An 18213-nucleotide genomic window follows, 5' to 3' on the forward strand; every position below is an offset into this window, starting at 1 on the left:
CAAAACAGCTTGGAGGCTTGAAGCGGAGGCCTCTGCAGACCTGACTTTGGGCAGAAACTGAGACTTCTCTAACAGGCGTTTGTAGTGGCGTGCACGTTTCACCAGTGTGTATGTTTCCCAAGCTGGAACGCTGCTGTCCTGGGTGGAACGTGAGTGGGCAGTGGGGAGTGCAGCGCTGCTGTGCACAGGGCGGGACAAAGGCATCTAGGAGAGAAAAGTAATAGAAAGTTTAGAACTGGAGGAACTAGTGTTCAAAGAAAAAATCATATTTTTACCTCAGGATGAAGAGAAGAAAGGGAAACCGAAATTAAACCTTTTTTCATCAAAGAGAAAAGTTGTGTATGTGTATATGTGTTTTTTGCCTCATCACTTAAAAGGAGCAAAATAGAGTTGGCTCACGTAGAAAAACTTGGTTTAAACTTCATTTTTCGTTAGAAAACACTAAAGATTCAAATTAGTGGGTAGATACAATTTTGCCTTGATTAAATATTAGAGAAAGCGTAGTATTTCAGAGTTTCAAGAGAGTGGCAGCATGATTTACAAACCAAGCATTTTCATCTTGATGTGGGGGTACATACCTGCAGCCCCAGCACTGAGAGGCTGAGGCAGGAAGATCACGATGATTTTGAAACCAGCGTGGACTATACAGAGCTCAAGCCCAGACTGAACTACATAGCAAGACCTTGTCTTGAAAATAAATAAATAACTTTAGAATGGTGTGTATTTATATGTTATTTTTTAAAGGAGGAGAAATTGAAATTTTTCATTTTTATTAGTGCATGTTTGAAGTGTATGATGATTGCATTCACTGTTGGTACATGCACAGAGCATTTTACAATGAGGAAAATTAGGTGGGCCTGTTGAAAACACAAATACATACATAAAATAAATAAATATATGTTGTATGTTATACTATATATTTTTATTTTGGCTTGCAAACATTTTTCTTTTGCTCTACAAAAATATCTTTGCTATCTCATTATAAAATATTGATCATTCTATATAATGACTTCATTTGTATGTGTGATATCCATTATATTTGTACTTAAATAGCTATTATGTTATACAACTGAAGAAATTTGAAACTATTTTATATTTTATGAGATACTTTAATTAACATTTGAAGTAAACACACTAGGATTATTGCAATTATTTTTCCTTACTTACCAAAATAGTAATACTATTTTAGTAATACTTACTTCCTAAAATGTATCTGGACTGATGTAATGATTTGTGAATGTCACCATTTACATTTTCAAATGGTTAAATTGTGTACAAGCCTTCTTATATGTACCACACTATGAGTTATGATGGTGTCTTTGGAAAACAAAAAAACTGTCTAAAATTACTCTAAAAATGAATTTGGCGTGACTGGCTGCAGAACAACCTAGGGGAAGTTGCTTGGAAATCTGCAGGAGAGGGTCACCATGGAAACCCGCTCTTGTGAGGTCCTTGTAAGGAGCAGTCCTTTGCAGTCACTATGGCGACCCTGGCAGAAAACTGAATATAGCATTCTGCCTGGTTGTTTACCATGGCAACGCAGACAGGGTTACATTGGAAACAACCCTGCGGCCACTTCTGTGGAGACCCGCTAGGCTGCCTTTGGAGGCTGCCTTTAAGTCACTTGTGGGTGAGATGCTGTGTGCAAAACCAGGGAAGCAACTCAAAGTGAAAAGATCAGTGAAACGCACCTCTACCAAGAAGGGCAGAGATGAGCAGCGTCATAATTCTCAGGCGGGAAGACAGCGCACTGTAACACATTCCAGAGGTCATGTTGAATATATCAGACGACTTGTGTGTTTTATTGGTACACGTTCACAGTACAGAACGATCACATTCATCATGGTGACGTGGTACTTGTACACGACGCCTCTTAATTCTTTATCCCCTTTCCTTCCCCTCGCTCTCCCTCTGTGTCTTGTACTTCTTACATGTATGTATGTGTGTGTATATATATGTTTCTATACCTGTTTGTAGTATGTAGTGATCACGTTCAGATGACTTTTGGGTGCTCTTTGTGGCATGCACATACAAAGCTTTCTTCTTTTTACTTTGTAACTATATGCTATACATAAACATTGATAACTTGGGTCCTTCTACTCATCAGACGAATCTATCTATAAAAGTTCCGTATTTTTCTACAATTGAAGATAATATTTGACAGTGAAATCTTTGATGTTTTACCTGAATAGTTGTGTAAAATAGTGCTGCTTAGCTTGTGGTTTGTGGTTCTTATCTCATAGAAGTGCAGTTAATGGTTTCAGAATGACCTGTGCTTGGTAAAGACAGTAGAAGTAAGCTTTCAAGCCAGTTTAAAGTTTTGTTCTTTAGGCTTTGAAATTAGGTGGAACTGGGATCAAATCCTAGCTTAGCTACTTTTCAACTCTGTAACCCAGGACAGATGTCCTGAGCTTCACAGAAAAATTATTATTATCTTTTTTGCTTAAGGATTAAATGTTATAATGCAAGTTGCTTAGATTATAGTAAGCACTCAGTAGTTACTAGCTACTGTTATTTTGCTGACTTATACGAGAGTAATATTTGTGCTGATAGATTAACCAAGAAATTGTCTGTTGAAGAGGAGAGAATATGTTGGGTAGAATTAATAATAATAAAAGTGATAGAAGCTTGAAAAAATGCACTGACCTGAGGGGACGAGACCAGGGTTTGGGAGCAGGGCGGAGGAAAGAGGAAGGCGTGTGGCTTAAACAGGGCTTTTGTGGGGTCCTCGGGAACCTGGCTCGTCCCTCCGCTTTAGAGGTGTCAGCTCCCTCCTTCGGGCAGTGGGGCCCCACGCAGAGCAGCACTGACGAGCTGGCTGTGCAGTTGAAGAGGGGAGGAGGGGGAGGACAGGCTCCATGCCGCCTGTGGAGGGAGAGGCCGTACCATGACTCTGACATACCTTCCCTGTGAGGTAGGCGGGTACTGACGTTCTAAATTGAGATACAGAATAAGGAAGGAAGGAAGAAGATATCTGTGGAGATGTACCACTTCATGTCGTGAGACGGTGACATTTAACATAGAAGCACGCAGGAAAGCCTGTTGAGTAGATTTTACCGAGAAGCTGCTGTGAATCACGGTTCCAAGCCCTGGGCGAACGGCGCTCACGAAAGTGGCCCCTCTGGAGGCCTGCACTCCAGAGGGTAGAAAACTGGGAGGTAGTTGACTACAGTTTGTGATGTGCTGTCCGATAGGGGTAAGTTTGGAGGAAAGAAGATGTTGGATAGTGGTGCAGTGTAAACTAGGGGTCAGAGAGTCTTCCCAGAGAGGTACGGTTAAGTAGGCTGAGTGCCTGGGAGAAAAGGCTTGCAGGCAACAGGAAGGGCTATGGGAGTGTGTGCACAGTCCCAGAATGAGGAGGAGGGCCTGTGGCCAGAACATAGCAAGCGAGTAGGAGACCGTGGAGACGAAGGCAGAGAAGTAGAGAGGGGTCAGAGCATGCAGGGCCGTAGCAGGCTTTGTTCTTAGACAGGAAGGAAGAACAGGATCACTCTTAAGTTATACAAGAGTTCCTGCGGTGGGGCAGGCTCAGGACCGTGCATATATGGTGTGTGCACGGGCCAGGGCAGGCGGGAGCGAGAGTAGCCTTACCAGTTCCGGTGAGGCGTCGTTGCTTGGTCCAGGGTGGAAGTGGTGTGAAGTGGCCAGATTCTGAGTGTGTTTTGTAGGAAGAGCTGTTTCCTCCTGGTGGGCTGTGGTCTGTGAGAGGGTAAGGTGAATCGAGAACGACGCTGAGGTTGTGCACTGAGTGACTGGAAGGCAGTAGTTGAAATTATTTGAGCTGGGGAAGACTTTAGAAAAAGCAGGTCTGATGCAGAACATGAGAAAGATCAGATGTGGACATGTAAAGTTCATGTAAACGTCAAGTGGAGATGTTGAGTAGGGGATTATATACTAAAACTAACGGGTAGGAGAGGGGCCCTGCTGGAGATGGATCTTTTGAAGCTGTTAGAAAAGAGATGGCATTTAAGTCCATGAACTTAGTTGAGATCATGAAAGGAAGAGAAAGAATGCCTAAGCTTGAGCCTTGTCATAATCTAATGTTAAGAATGATAATAATGGAAGAACCAAGAGTATCCAGTGAGGGAAAGTAAAGGAAATTTATATAGTTTTGGATACTGGTAGATGGACCGGTAAGATGAACGGAATAATCTACTGTGAGTTGCTCAACATTTTAACCACGACTTCTCTGCTTATGAGGCATTTATTAAAAAGTCTGATACAGACTTAACGTAAATACAGACAAACTGTTCAAGAGAAAATGAGAGTTACCATATGTACTTTAATGAAGGTATTCCATGAAGTAGATATTGTTCTCGGATAGAGAATTTGACTGGCAGTGAAGATGTGACAGTTGGGAGTATAAGGAGAGCTCAGAGGCTTGGGGGAACTTGTAGGTTTTGCAGTTGGTTGTAAGCTCTCAGCCAGAGCTTCTGTTTGAAAGTGCTTATTCACTTTACTACTTAACTGTAAAATAAATAAAGTTCATCTCTGGTGCTAAATAATGCTGCATATCCATTTTATTTTTATTTTTGAATGAATGATTTATAATTTTCCACTCAAAGCAGCATTCAAGTATAAATGAATATGAATGCAGTTGACATTTAGCAATATGTGCATAGACTTTGGGGTTTGGCTGTAGATATAATGCCATAGCTATTTAGCAGTATATTTATGTGAGCAAAAGTGCATTTTCATAAGATCATTATAATGTGGATTTGCATACAGCCACATTCAGTAGGTACAGAGAGATACCAAATTTATTCAAGCTGGTCGTTTGTCTATATGACTTGTTATTTTGGAATCAGTGTTTTACTCATCTTCAAGTGGTTATCAATTTTGTAATGGTCCTAGTGTACTAAGAGCTGCACTGAGCAATATTTCCTGCTTTTTAATTATGAAAGCTTTAAAGAATGATAGCATTGACAGAAGGAGCTGTTTGTCATGATAGAGCGTAGAAGTTGCCCATTTTTAGGTGATTGCAGGCCCGTTTGTCTCACCAACCTGTTTTCCAAGTTATTGTTTCTGTATACCTTATTTTCTAATATGATCTGCTGTTCTCTTTTTTCCTGTTTGTCTACATATGTCTGTCGTGCACAGATGTGCAGGCACACGCATGCACGTATACGTACTCACACTAGGGGAAGAGGCTTTTTCTCCTGGTGTAGTTCCCTTTGTTTGTAGCAGAGGGCATCCAGCATTTATTTTCTCGGGTCTCAGTCAGGACTGTGAAAAGTCCATCAAAGCAGTCATTTTGGGTGAGAACGACAATTAGAATTGACTTAGACTAGCCGCAGTACACCCGCTGGTGTAGAGACTTGAAAAAACCGGGGTCTTCTGAAAGTAAGAAGAGGTTTGGTGGATGGCATCCAGGGTAAAAAAAAATACTGAAAAATGTCTGCCCCATGTACGCAGGGTCGCATATGAGATTCCCATACGCACAACTGGTTGGGCATTTGGCGTGGGTTAGATGAATGGCGCTGTAAGCATGACGGCTTTGACAGCCTTCTTGTTCCAGAGGAAGGGACAGGCGAGTGCCTAGAATTCCTTTCTCTCTCTCTCTCTGTCTTTCTTCTGGCTATCTTGTCATTCAGGGTAGGGAGGGGGAAAAATAAATGTCCATTTATATAACTTTGTAAAAGATTATTTACGAAATAATAATGAATACTTGATTTAGTAGCAACACACAAACAAATGCCATCTACTCTATGGACAAGAGGCTTTTGCACTTGGCTTCTCTAGTTGGACTTTTCCATATTGGCTGTAATTGCTGAGTTATGTTTGATTTAAACCATGGCATTGTGTGGCAGAGAGGTCACTTAACTGCCTTGTAGTTTTGAGAATGTTGCTTTGTTTTCTCAGCTACAAATGATATGGGGAACGTCTTCCTACAGTGTTAATTGAAACCCTTATTCCACTTTCTACCCAGGGTTAACCGGGGTTATTTTTATAAAGAATATTGGTGGAATTTCTTAGAAATATGTATTGTACGTTTCTTTCTTCTAGATCAAAATCTGGAAATAGCTATAGTTCTGCTTGTAAACGTTCATGTTCAGAGTATGAGAGAATGAGAGTGGGGAGTGGAGGGAGGAGAAGAAAGAAGGGGGAGAGAAAGACAGGGAAGAGAGGAAGAGATGAGGGAAGAGGGAAGGCAGCAGGCCCCTAGCTTGAGCTGAACAGTGACGACCCCACTGGCTCTAGCTGCTCACTCTCATTAATTGAACAGATATTTTAAATGTATCTGCATTTATGTAGACGATGAAAAAGTTGTGTTTTGGACTTCCGTGGCCGTATTTAATGGCGCATACTTGGTATTATACCAGTGATGTGTAATGAAGGGCATTTTAAGGACAGCCATAAATCTAGTTACGTTAAGCATCAAAGAGTGTTGACTATTTCACGTTTCCTTTATGAGGACTCACGGGAAGGTTTGTTTACGTCTCGGCACCAGCAGTAGAATTTCCCTCTCCTGAGTAGTGTGTTTTCGGCTTATTCGTGTCTTGGTCTCACGTGCTCCGACGCTACTTCCCAGCCCACTCTCTGCCTCGATTACCAGACGCTTCAGAGCCCAGCCTGCCTCGCACTGCACTGTTGACTGTCCCTTCTCTTTCTTTTCTTTGCACCAGTGTCTCTCTCTGCATCCTGACTTGACACTTGCAGAACGCAGTAGCATCTCAGATCTAATATGGAAGAAGTCAAAAGCAAACGAATAGGAACTAGAGTGAAGTATTCCAAGTCATCTCAAAGGCCGCGTTTTTACAACATAGTTGTGACCTCAAAACATGCATTTTAGTTATTTCCTTTGGGATGCAGAAGCACCAGACACCGTGCGTCTGTGGTGAACACAAGCCTGGTACTGAACGGCTCCTGCGGTCACACAGAAAACCGGTCAGGAAATACTGAAGGGTGGGGTAAAAATCGTCCCGCTTCCAGAATTTCTCCAAGTAAATGTGCTTAGGGAAGTGACCACGTATTACGGGTTTCTCGTTTGCAAAAAGAACATAAACCTGGAGTCTTGACTAGGGCCTGTGTGTGTGTGTGGTGGGAGTGGCGGGGGAAGGGAGAGGACAGGGAAGGCTGTGGAGAGAGAGCCCTTGTAACGCTGTGGTGGATAACTTTCTAAAGAAAAATGGGAAGCTGTGTTTCTTCCTCTGGAAGATTTATGCCTTTTTTCTTCACTGCTTTCACCACATCAGAAGAAGTAGCAGATGGTGAAAGGAGTAGTTTAAAATTCTAGGCACTTTTTTTCCTCCAGATTTTAAGAAATTCTACTTATGGTGTCCGTTGGATTTGTGGTGTGCTCTGTGGGGTTTGCCTGTCATGAATATAGTAGTTAAAGAGCTGTCTTATGCAGAAACTCAAAATGGATTCAATTTCCTGTTAATTTAAACATTTTTTTAAAAAATAAGCAATGCGTCCCAAGGATCTGTCTTGCATCTCTCTCTCACGCCCAGCCTTGCTTGGGCACTCAATAAATATTTGATGATGCTTCAAGCCACAACACAATGGGAGTCAGAAGCCTGGAGCGGGCTCTGATGTACTTTTACTTACTTTGTGACTTTAATCAGGCATTAATCATTCTTTATCCGTGAACATGCAGAAATAATGCTTACTTTAAAGAAAGTTTTTTGAAAATGAATTAATGTTTTTAAATCTAGAACTTGTGTTGAGGAAGCTTTTGCTAAGTTACTGTATAACAGCTTAAAGTATTGCAGGATACACACGGCAGTCCAACACCAGGGGCTTGCTCGTGCCGCTAGGCAAGTGCTGTGCCACCCTTCACTTTTATATCTGCCCAGGATTTGCTTTTCTGTTAATATCCAGTTGTCCCTGGTGTCTGCTGGGGATTGGTTTCAGGGCCCCCGCACGTCCCTTCTGGATATCAAACTTTGCAGATGTTCAAGTCTCCTGAGTAAAATGGCACATCTGCATATAACCTATGGCCATCCTTCCATATACTTTAAGTAAAGGATGACTTAAGTTACCTAGCACAGTATAAATCCTATGTAAATAGTTGCTAATACTATATTATTATTTACAAAGTCATGAAAAGATGCCATCTTTGAATGTTTTACATTTTTGATCCGTAGTTAGATACTTTCAACGATGCAGAGCACAGAGGGCTGGTTGTATATTTTAAAAACATGAGTCCATTGACTCCAATTTTAGCCCAGTTATCGGAAATATGTTCTCTAGGTTTCTTCCCATTTGCAGTTCTCTTTCTGGCTGAGAAACATTATCCTTCCTCACCACCTCTGTGGTGACTGATCTTGCCTCTTCCGGAGGGGAGGCACTCTGCACTCCACCTGGGCTTGTACCCTTTCACTCACCCGTGCCATCCCGAGAGGCTCCTTTCTGCAGGTACAGTACTGTACTTTCACCTTGTTGCTTGGACATTTTGCTGCAGGCCACCGCAGCTTTACCTTCCTTTCTTCTACCAGCAGAGACCCCAGCCTTGCTCTGCATAAAGCAGCAGATCTAGAGTTACAACCCAGCCTTGTGCTTCCTCATCTCTCAGAAACTTTCTTCCCCTGATAGGTGTATTTGCAGTCCAAGGGGATGGGAAAATTTGAAGGCAAGTGTCAATTATCTGCTACTAAAGTCAAAACAAAAGTATTTTAAGAGTTGGGTGCTTTTGTCTGCTCTCCAAAAAGAACACTTGGAAAAAACTGTAAATTACAACTTGAAAATTCTTCGGAATGTGTGGAGTTTTAATGACCTCAGCCAGTTAAAATCCTTTTTCCTTTTTTCAAGAAATTATTATCTTAAATTAACAATTTAATTGAACAGAAAAAATGTTATGACATGGGTATCATTCAGGACTGAAATCACTTCAGAATTCCCCCTAAGGAACAACAGTGAGTTATATTTTAATCATATCAACAAATTGTGCTAAACTAATTGATAATACCTGACATTCCTTAACCGGTTGGTATGTTTCGGGCAGAGTTCTAATCTACATGTATTATCGCATACGCATCTTTTTGTTTTGTTCTGTTTCTTAGTTTAAGTTTATTGATACCTGTGAGGTATACATAATAATCACATTCATTATAAGGAATTTGCACCTGTACACGATATGTCTTGATTCCTGTTTTTCTTTGTTCCATCTACAATTCTCACATACATTCTACAAAATGTAGTGAAGTGTAAGTACTGTTGTTTTTATCTTGTGAATGTGATAATTGGCACACAGAGAAACAGCTATTGGGTCAACATTGCATGTGTGGGAGTTACTGAAGGACTCCAGAATTTGTGTCATTAACTGTATTGAAAATTTGAGAATTACATTGCACAGAAAAATTTATGAATAGGTTGCCAACCCAACACATGGCAGAAGCCACTAGTACGTCATGGAACTTTACATCTGAACCTAGAAAGAGTCTGAAACACCACTTAGCAGTGTGCTTCAGAAAACTGCTAGTAGGCAATTCATATTTGCATTTCTGATCAATTATTTGCCATTGTTGCTGCAAATTGGCATTTTGCTTGGTAGGGTTGTTCCTTGGTATCCATGGGGGATTGGATCCAGGCTGTCTGTAGGCACCAAAATCTGCAGATGTTTAAGTCTCTTATATAAAATGACACAATATTCACATATAACCCACATCCTTTCTCCTTTGTACTTTGAATCATCTATACATTACTTATAATACCGAGTACAATCTAAGTGTTACAGAAATTGTCCTTAAGTGTATTGTTTAGGGAATTCTTACAAGAGAAGTGTCTGCACATGTTTACTACGGGTTGAATTTACAGACGTGGAACCTTTGGTTATTGAGAGATGACTATTTATTTTAGAGTAAATTGACCTACCTTATATATTTCCCAGTCAGAGGAGGGCAGGAAATGAGTTAAAGATGCACATTATTCTTCTTTTAGTGTATATTAGTGGTTCTCTCAAACAGTGTGGCTAGGGAGAGGATGAAAGTAATTTTCAAATTATGCCAGCTTCCAGAGTCTGTCCTTCATAGGAGGCAGATTCTGTTGTTGCTGAAGCCATCTGATGTAGAAGCTTTTAATCTAAAATTAGTAAGCAAGTGGACAGTGATATCAGTGAAGTTGATTTAAAATAAGCCCATAATATTTTAGAAGACCTGCCAGAGTCTTGCACCGGAAAAATGATGGATATATTATTGATTTCCTTAAAAGAAGGAATGAAAGGGCCATGCCCATGTATCCGACGGAAGAACTGGCTGAAATGGTAATCACTTACCCATGTAGAAGTACAGATTTAATCTCGCCCTCATGCAAGTTTCCCAGAGCAGACTGCACCAAAAGAGAAGGACTTTGTCAAATTTTTATTTATATTATCTGGATTAATTATATATGTTCAAGATCAGACATACAAATATGATTATTTAAAACAGCATTTCCCACTGTCATATGCATGTTTCACACTTCTTTTGAGTCAGCTGATCTTTTCTCATTTATGTATTAGGAACTTGTGCAGTCCGTGTATGCTGTTGATCTCTAAGGTAACTAGTTGGCATGTTGCTTTAAAAAACAAAGCAAAACAGTGATTTGAATAGACAGTAAAGTCACATGGTTCAAAATTCATAAACGTAGGAAAATGTTAGCGGATCGTCTCCTTCCCGTCCGCATGTCCCATTCTCCCGGTCCCGCTGCCTGGACGTGCTATTGTGAGTCACTTCTGCAGCCTGACAGGGTTTTCCTCTGGATAGACAACAAATATAAGTGGGCATTCTGACTTTTCTTTTTCTTTGTAGTGTACTCTAAGGATTCCTGTACTTTGCTTTTTACATATTGTCACATACATTTGAATCATCTATTGGGCTTTTATATCTGCATATTTCATTGTATGTGTATACCAAAATTATTTACCCTGACCTCTGCTGGTAAAGACGTCTAATCTTGCTACTTTAGAAAGTACTTTAGTGGATAACTGTGCATATACATATACATACATATGTGTATATATGTATATATATGTATGTATACATAATTTTGTAAATGGACCATTATCTGTAAAATAAATTGTCTAAATGAAATTGCTGAATCAAAGGGTATTTGATTGTAATAGCTTTTCTCATTAGCTAACTTCTCAGTTTCTTCATTTGTAGACAAGATAATAATAGTACCTAGCTCATAGCGCTGAGTATGTTAACCTTGTGGTGCTTGGACTTGTGTTACCTGCCAGATGGGAAGGGCTAAAAACTATCATTCCCACCAAATTCTCCTCCAAAGAGAGAGTTGTTTACATCCCAGCAGCTTCTTTATTTCTCTGCTTTCTACCCTCAGTCTTATCGGTAGCACTGAACTATAGACTTGTTGTATCTGAAAAAAGTGAAAAGTGGTGTCCCATTGTAGGTTTTGTTGCTATTTCTTTTGCAATAAGTAAACTAAGGATATTTTTATTTTTAAGTAAAATTTGTTTCCCTCTGTTCCATTTTTATTCTTTCTCTGGTTTTTAAGAACTTTTATTAGAGATAATGCTCTGTCAGTATTCTAAATTTTTTCATACTGACCATTGTTTTGCAGATTTCTGAATGTTAAAAGTCAGATTTACCTTAGGGGTTTAGTTTTAAGAATGAGTTAGCAGGTCTCCTTCTACTTCAAGTGAGAGAATAGTGCTCTCATAGTTTTTTTCTGTTCACAATTTAGATTTCCTTTTTTACATTTAAATCTTTGTGCCATTTGCAGTTGATTCTCGTTACAAACTTGAGGCTTAGATATGCGTTTTAGATAACTTTTCAGTTTTGCCAAAGCTGTATATTGAATAGTTGTATTCTCTCTAGTGATTTGTGATGCTGCCTTTGAAAATATGCTCAGTTTTTGTTTTCACATGTAACTGTTTTCAGACTTTCTGCGTGCCCTGTTGGTCTATTAGACAATGCTACAACACCATATTGTTGAAGTTTTAGAATATGTTGTACATGGCAGGGTTTTGTGTATTCCTGTTCATCGTCTTCTTACTTGTCTTTTTAGAGTGCTTTTAAAGTAGACATTGAAATATCTGTAACAATAAACAAACACTGGAATTATGAGGTCCTTGTCAGAGATAGTCTGCTGTTTGATATTGCTTTCCCAAACTTTACCAATAGATTATTATGTGTGTCTGAAAGTATTATTAGTTGAATTTGCTTCAGACTGATATTTTTTCCAAATATATTATTGTTCAGATTATATTGTTCTGTTATATTAGTATTCAGACTGAAGTAATTGAAGAAAATAGTAATACTAGAGGATTTCTAGAAAAAAATAAAACGGAAGCAGCTGCCTTTATTAAAGGATGCTGCTGAGGGGAAGCCCGGCCTCATCTGTGTGAGCCCTGCGTTGTTCCCGGTGTGTGACACAGCTTCCTGGAGTTCTGCTGTCTGACACAGTCCGCACATGCGACTGCCGCTGCCATGTGGCACAGGCCAGAACGGAGAACACTGTGATCTGTGAGCCGGCCTGTTCCAGAGCTTAGGAGATGGGCTTTTGTGTGTGGTAATCTGGTTGATTCAACTAAAGAGGGGTGTCAGTTCTTTCGTAAGTTTTTGTTCTGGTAGGGATTGAAATAGGAAAGAGATGAACATCTGAAAGATGTGTCAGAACTCATCTGATCGCAAATACAACATACACAGTGTTATAGCAAAGGTAGCATGGTAATCACTAGCCTTTCTAAATTGCATAGTGGGTTAGTCAGCCTGATGTCACTGACCGAATACCCAAGATAATCATCTTACAGGGAAGAAAGTTGTACTGTTGCTCCCAATTTTGGAGACTTCAGTCTATGGTTGGTTGGCCTTGTTGCTTCTGGGCTTGAGACGCTACATACCGTGTGCCTGCATGCAGTAGAAAAAATGTACAGCTCGAGGCATCTGGGAAGCAGAGAGGGACTGGCCCTCTGCTGTCTTTACAAGGTCCCACCCCCAGTGACGTTAGAGCTCCTGCTAAGCCCAGCCCTAAAGATTCCACTGCCTTCCAGGAGTGCCACAGCAGGGGCAAGAGCCTGTGCCATGTGGGCCTTAGGGTCACACACCCAAACTTAGCATATGTTCTGTCACCTAAACAGATACCTTTTGTGTGTCTCCCAATGTATATGCATTTTTACTTGTAATTGTTTGCTTGTACTACATGCACGTTACCTGTATTATAAACGACGTGTGTAAGTGCGTACTGAAAACTCAGTGAGTTGAATGAAATGTAAGGTTTTACTGCAGCATCTTGAGTGTCGAGTACTTGCCCCGAAGTTCATCCACCTCGTTTTGCAGGGTGGGATTTGAATGGAAAGTTAGAGGTCTTGGTTCCAGGGAAAAGTTAAAATGGAATCATTTAAATCTCTATAAACCTCATTTTTCTTTTGTCAATAAACTGGAAAAAGTAATATTTCCTTTAAAGGGACACACTGAGTGCTGAGTAAGATATTATGGGAGATACCACTTGGTTAAGTAGTGAGTGAAATAAAAATATTTCATGACATTATGGCCCATGAAGGTCTGCAAAATAAGTAAATTTAGATTTTGGCTTTTAAATAACTTTTATCCTCAGAAAAACCTGATGGCAATATGGCAATTGCTAAGCCACTACTGTGTATTGCTTTTTTAGTCTTAGATTATGTTCTTCAGAAAGAAATACAGAAAATGATCAGACCCAAAGAGTTAAAAGACCTTAAGAAACCACATTTCTTTCTAAAAGTTTTTAAAAATGATTCCTCTCTCTTCCAATGTACATTTACTGTATTTCCCTTGTGCAGAAGATTCAGAGAGAATCTCTTCATCTCCTAGGATGCTGCCATTTAAATAATTGGCTTTTGGTGCCTGCAGTATAACAAGAAGCCATTATTTGACGGATGTTAATACCGTTGGAGTTGCTGGCTAGAAAGATGGTAATGCATCAGCTACATCTGTGGATGCTTTGTGACTCAGTTTGTCACTTTTAGAAAATGCATTGTGTTTTACTGAACAAGCCACATTTGGATATGAAAATTTGCAGTAGGTCTCAGGGAGAGGTTTCTACTTTTGAGAAAAATGTGTATTAAAAATGATATAGAAAGTACTACTTAGTGATCGCACGTATGCTTGAGCAGCATTGTATAATTAAGCATCTGATTTCTTCAGACACATCTTACCTTTCTCACAAATCAGAAAATTACACAATTGTGTCGTTAAGAACCCTCTTATTTCTCCTTTGCAATTCAATTAATGTTTGTTAAGAAGTGGTAGCTGTCAGATTAGAATTGAAATTTTGAATTTTTCTATTGTCTTCTGATGGAGTGGCAATCTAAACCTTTTTATTTAGGTATGTTATTTTCAAGAACTTTTCAAAATGATAATTTCCTAGCTTTTCTGATTGTGAAGAGAAATGTTTAGCATTTGAATAAATAAGATTGAATGGTTAAGGGTTTTTTTTCTTTGCCCTAAAAAGAAATAATAGAATATAACAGAAAAGAAAGAAAAACAGTTGTATTTTTAAGTAAGAATAGTTATCACCTTCAAGTTGTATTACTTTGTTCGAACATTTTGGTGATAAATGCTTTGTGGGGTAGGTATATGCATATTTTAAATTTTTACCATATTTATAAATGTAAAGAAATAATTCTTGAAAAACTGGGAGAAAACAAGCCAAACTTCATCACTAATGTTTCACCTTAAAATTATGTAACCTACCAATATTTACCAAATTTCTGTGTAATTTAAGCATTGGAGATAAGGGTAAAATGGTAGACCTGCAACACTCCCTCACGGCAGAGCTTAAAAGACTTGTTACTCACTGTTAGTTTTAAAGAATGTTGAGGAAATCAACAGTGGACTGAGAAAATAATAATTAGAAGGAAAAAAATCTGATTTTTATATAAATGCTGTACTGGAATGGATTGTCTGAGGATTGCCTTTTAAGTTGACTTTTAAAAAGAGAACTAATAGAAGACTCAAAATAATAGAGTTGTTTAAATATTGCACTACTTTAGTCTCCTTTAATATTTAAAAGTTTTTTTCCTAAAAGAAAAAATATTTTTAATACCTTATTTTTTGGTTTGTATTTACTGTAACTCTTATATTTTATGTTTGAAAGCATTTTGTTGCCCTTTTGGAAGAATACAGTGGTACAACTAACTTTTGCTTATGTACTTTATATTTAGCAGTCTTTAAATCATTTTTCATTTCAGTAATTTACTTGTAGGTGCTGACATTTTTCTGTATAGGAATCTTGTCATGGTGCATATTGGTAATATCATTGAATGTCTTCAGTAATTATACCTTATGCTTAATTTTAATTTGTTATTAGGCTAATGAAAATTGATGATAATATTACTAGTGATGGAAAGTCCTTGGATTCTAAATTAAATACTTTTAAGATCTTTTTTCATTATTAATGGTGTTTTGTATGTTTTTTCCTATATGCAGTATTTTTAATCATATTAGGACACTTGTATCTATGCCTATTTGAGACAAAGTTAATTTACATAAGTGGGTACTCAATTTTATTGAATGATTTTCTATATTTACTCAAATGATTGTGTGATTTCTTTCTATTGTTCTGTTATGGTGGTGATTTTTTTTTCATTTTAACCATCATCCTTGGGTCTCTGGGATAGACCCCACTTGGCAGGTGCTGGATTTAGCTTGCTCACTCTTTTTTAAGACTTTTTTATTTACAAATCATAAGAATGACTTGTAATTACTGTTACTTGTACCAGAGATATCAAAGTTATACTAGTCTGACATATTTCTATCCTCTGTATTAATTTGTGTGAGATTGCCTTTATTTGTTAATGAAGAATAATTCTTCTAATTCTGTGTTAGGAGCAGCTTTTACAAGCTGTTCAGACATGAGAGGATCAGTGATTTTATTGGAGAGATTCTAAATTTTAATTGTGCTTCCCATATGGCCTTACTATTGTAGTTGTAAATAAATCCAGTCCTAGAATGAGGGTTGGGATACTTGTCACTAGTGCTAGAATTGATGAAGGATTTATTATTAAGTAGGTGACAGGGTGATTCTTCAAGATGGTACTGAAATTCTCCTTATATTTATTGGCAGTGGTAGAGCACAGAGATTTAACAAAAAAAAGTTTAACTGTATTTTCTTCCAGCACTCCCACGCTTACTGTTAGGGAACTAAACTGTAAGGGGAAACTGTTTTTCCACCCATCATTTTTGTAAATAATACTTTGACACAGCTATTGGTGCTCATGGCAGTTACCTTCCCCTGAATTATCAAGTCGATGTGTATCAGTTATTCATTGAATACGTATTTCGACAGTCAAACAGATTTGCTTCTATCATACATTTTAATGTAGTTTATAGTTCCAAAACTTGTACCAAAAGAATTTAGTTTCTAGAGTAAAAGTTGTAATACATACCCACCTAAATCTTAGTCTTACCAAATTTTCTTTAAAGTCTGTAACTTCAACACTTCATGTGAATATTGTACCCTATGACATGTTTTTTATCTGACCTGTGTAAAATATTTACAAGCTCTTACCATGTGTATTCATGACTTTGCCAGTCCTGCAGGCTGTCACTGAGTGTGGATGTGGGTGTGGGAATCCCAGTTTGAGAGACACATATTCCATGTATGCTTGAGCCTTCCCTAGTGATGTCCTTGTGAAGATGCACAAGCATTAAGAGGGCCTTTTGGTAGTAAATCAGGTTTGCCCTTACGAAGGAAGTGTTTCAGAAAGTGAGGAAGACATATTCCCTAGGGGAGACTGTGCTTAGCATGGTACGTGCCATGTAGTATGGGCTCAGTAGAGAGCTGTTGGATGAATTAATGTATTTCCTAAAAGCTGATCTCTACTAAGAGAAAACCTAAAGGCTCGCAGTGATGTTTGGAATTCTATGGATATCTTTGCTTTTACTTTTCTTACCTTATTAGATAGGAGTTTGAATTACTAGGAAGTATACTCTGAAGTACTTTCAGACTTACAGGGAAAATGTTCATTTGCATATTTTTTCACAGGGCTTTATCATTCCATAATTGCAAGATATTAATACTCCTTGGACTAGAGAGAAATAATTTATTAAGATGACGCGGAAATTAATTTCTTTAGAATAGAGGTAGCTTCTGGGCTGATTTGGAAAGGCCTTGTGAAGTAGCCTCACCGAGATGTTTTGGCCTAAGGCATTGTCCATTCTAGACACCAACACTCTTGGGCAAAATGCAGCTTGCCGGGAGCTTTCTGAGGTATTAATAAGGTAGCTCGTTGTTTTGTGACCGTTGTTTCTTGTACAGGTCCTTGACAGAGATTCTGTGACGTAGGTCAATAAGTGAGAGTGCACATTATATCAGGACGTTTCTGTACCCTAACAGTGTTCTTCCGTAGCCCCCCAGGCACTGTTCTAACATTAACATGCACTGCGTGCTTAAGCCTCAGTCTTACTTCTAATACATTATGCAAGATCATTCTGAGTAGAGAGTTCCTGTTTCTCACATTACAGATGCAGAAACTGCCCCCGATGAGTGAACCCACCGCCTCTGAGGTGTCAGAGTTAGCATTAGGACTTGCGGGACTCCACAGCCCATGTTTTTAGTCACTAACCTGTGTGTGGTTACGAATTGCCAAGGTGCAAGCAAAAGAGGAAGAGGCAAAAACTACTTGTTAATGTATTAAGGCAACTGAGAAAAATGAAATGTTATTTCTTCAGAGTTCTTCACAGTGGGGCTGCCCACATGTGTATGTGAAATCCAAATCATAGCACTAAAGCACTTACCCTGAGGCAGGTGCTGCCCCTCCCTTCTGACAAGTGTACGTCATACTCCCCCCATGCAGGTGTACACTGTAGTGCACAGGTATCTTGGACCTGAAGATGTTGCCCATCAGAGTTGGTGACATTTGATTGTTTCTCTTTATTAACGTGCACCTTAATTCCATCAAGTGAATATTTGGTGCGGCAAGAAATATTTATTAACTATAAATGTATTTCCTCATTTGGGGAACTTTTAAAATTTATATATACTGAATTTCTAAAAAGTAAGTAAGTTCTAAGGTCCTTCTTTATTTTATGAGAGAGAAAGAGAGAGAGATTGAGAACTCATTGTTAGACTCTAAGCAACTGCTTAGGTGAGATAAAAGGGAATGCCTAATGTGGTATGGACCTTAAATCACTGCTGGACCTCAAGCTCTCAGCAGAAAGAGGCTTCCCTTCTTACCCATCCCTGAGTCCTTGGTCGTAAGTCTGAGCCAATGCCTAGCACTTAGCAAGCATTTCAAGACAAAGATTTGTCAAATGAATATATTACACCGAGGTTAGTTTTTAATTCCTT

The 18213-nt window shown here is 38.8% G+C and overlaps 1 protein-coding gene across 1 annotated transcript in view; it reads left to right on the forward strand.

Annotated features, from left to right (window-relative positions):
- The window catches only part of Snx7 (sorting nexin 7), a gene marked incomplete at its 5' end in the record, with an annotated part of 62498 nt that overhangs the window by 19440 nt on the left and 24845 nt on the right, over window positions 1–18213 (forward strand).

This window comes from Chinchilla lanigera, unplaced genomic scaffold (genome assembly GCF_000276665.1).
Source record: "Chinchilla lanigera isolate Chin_1 unplaced genomic scaffold, ChiLan1.0 scaffold00034, whole genome shotgun sequence".
NCBI lineage: Eukaryota > Metazoa > Chordata > Mammalia > Rodentia > Chinchillidae > Chinchilla > Chinchilla lanigera.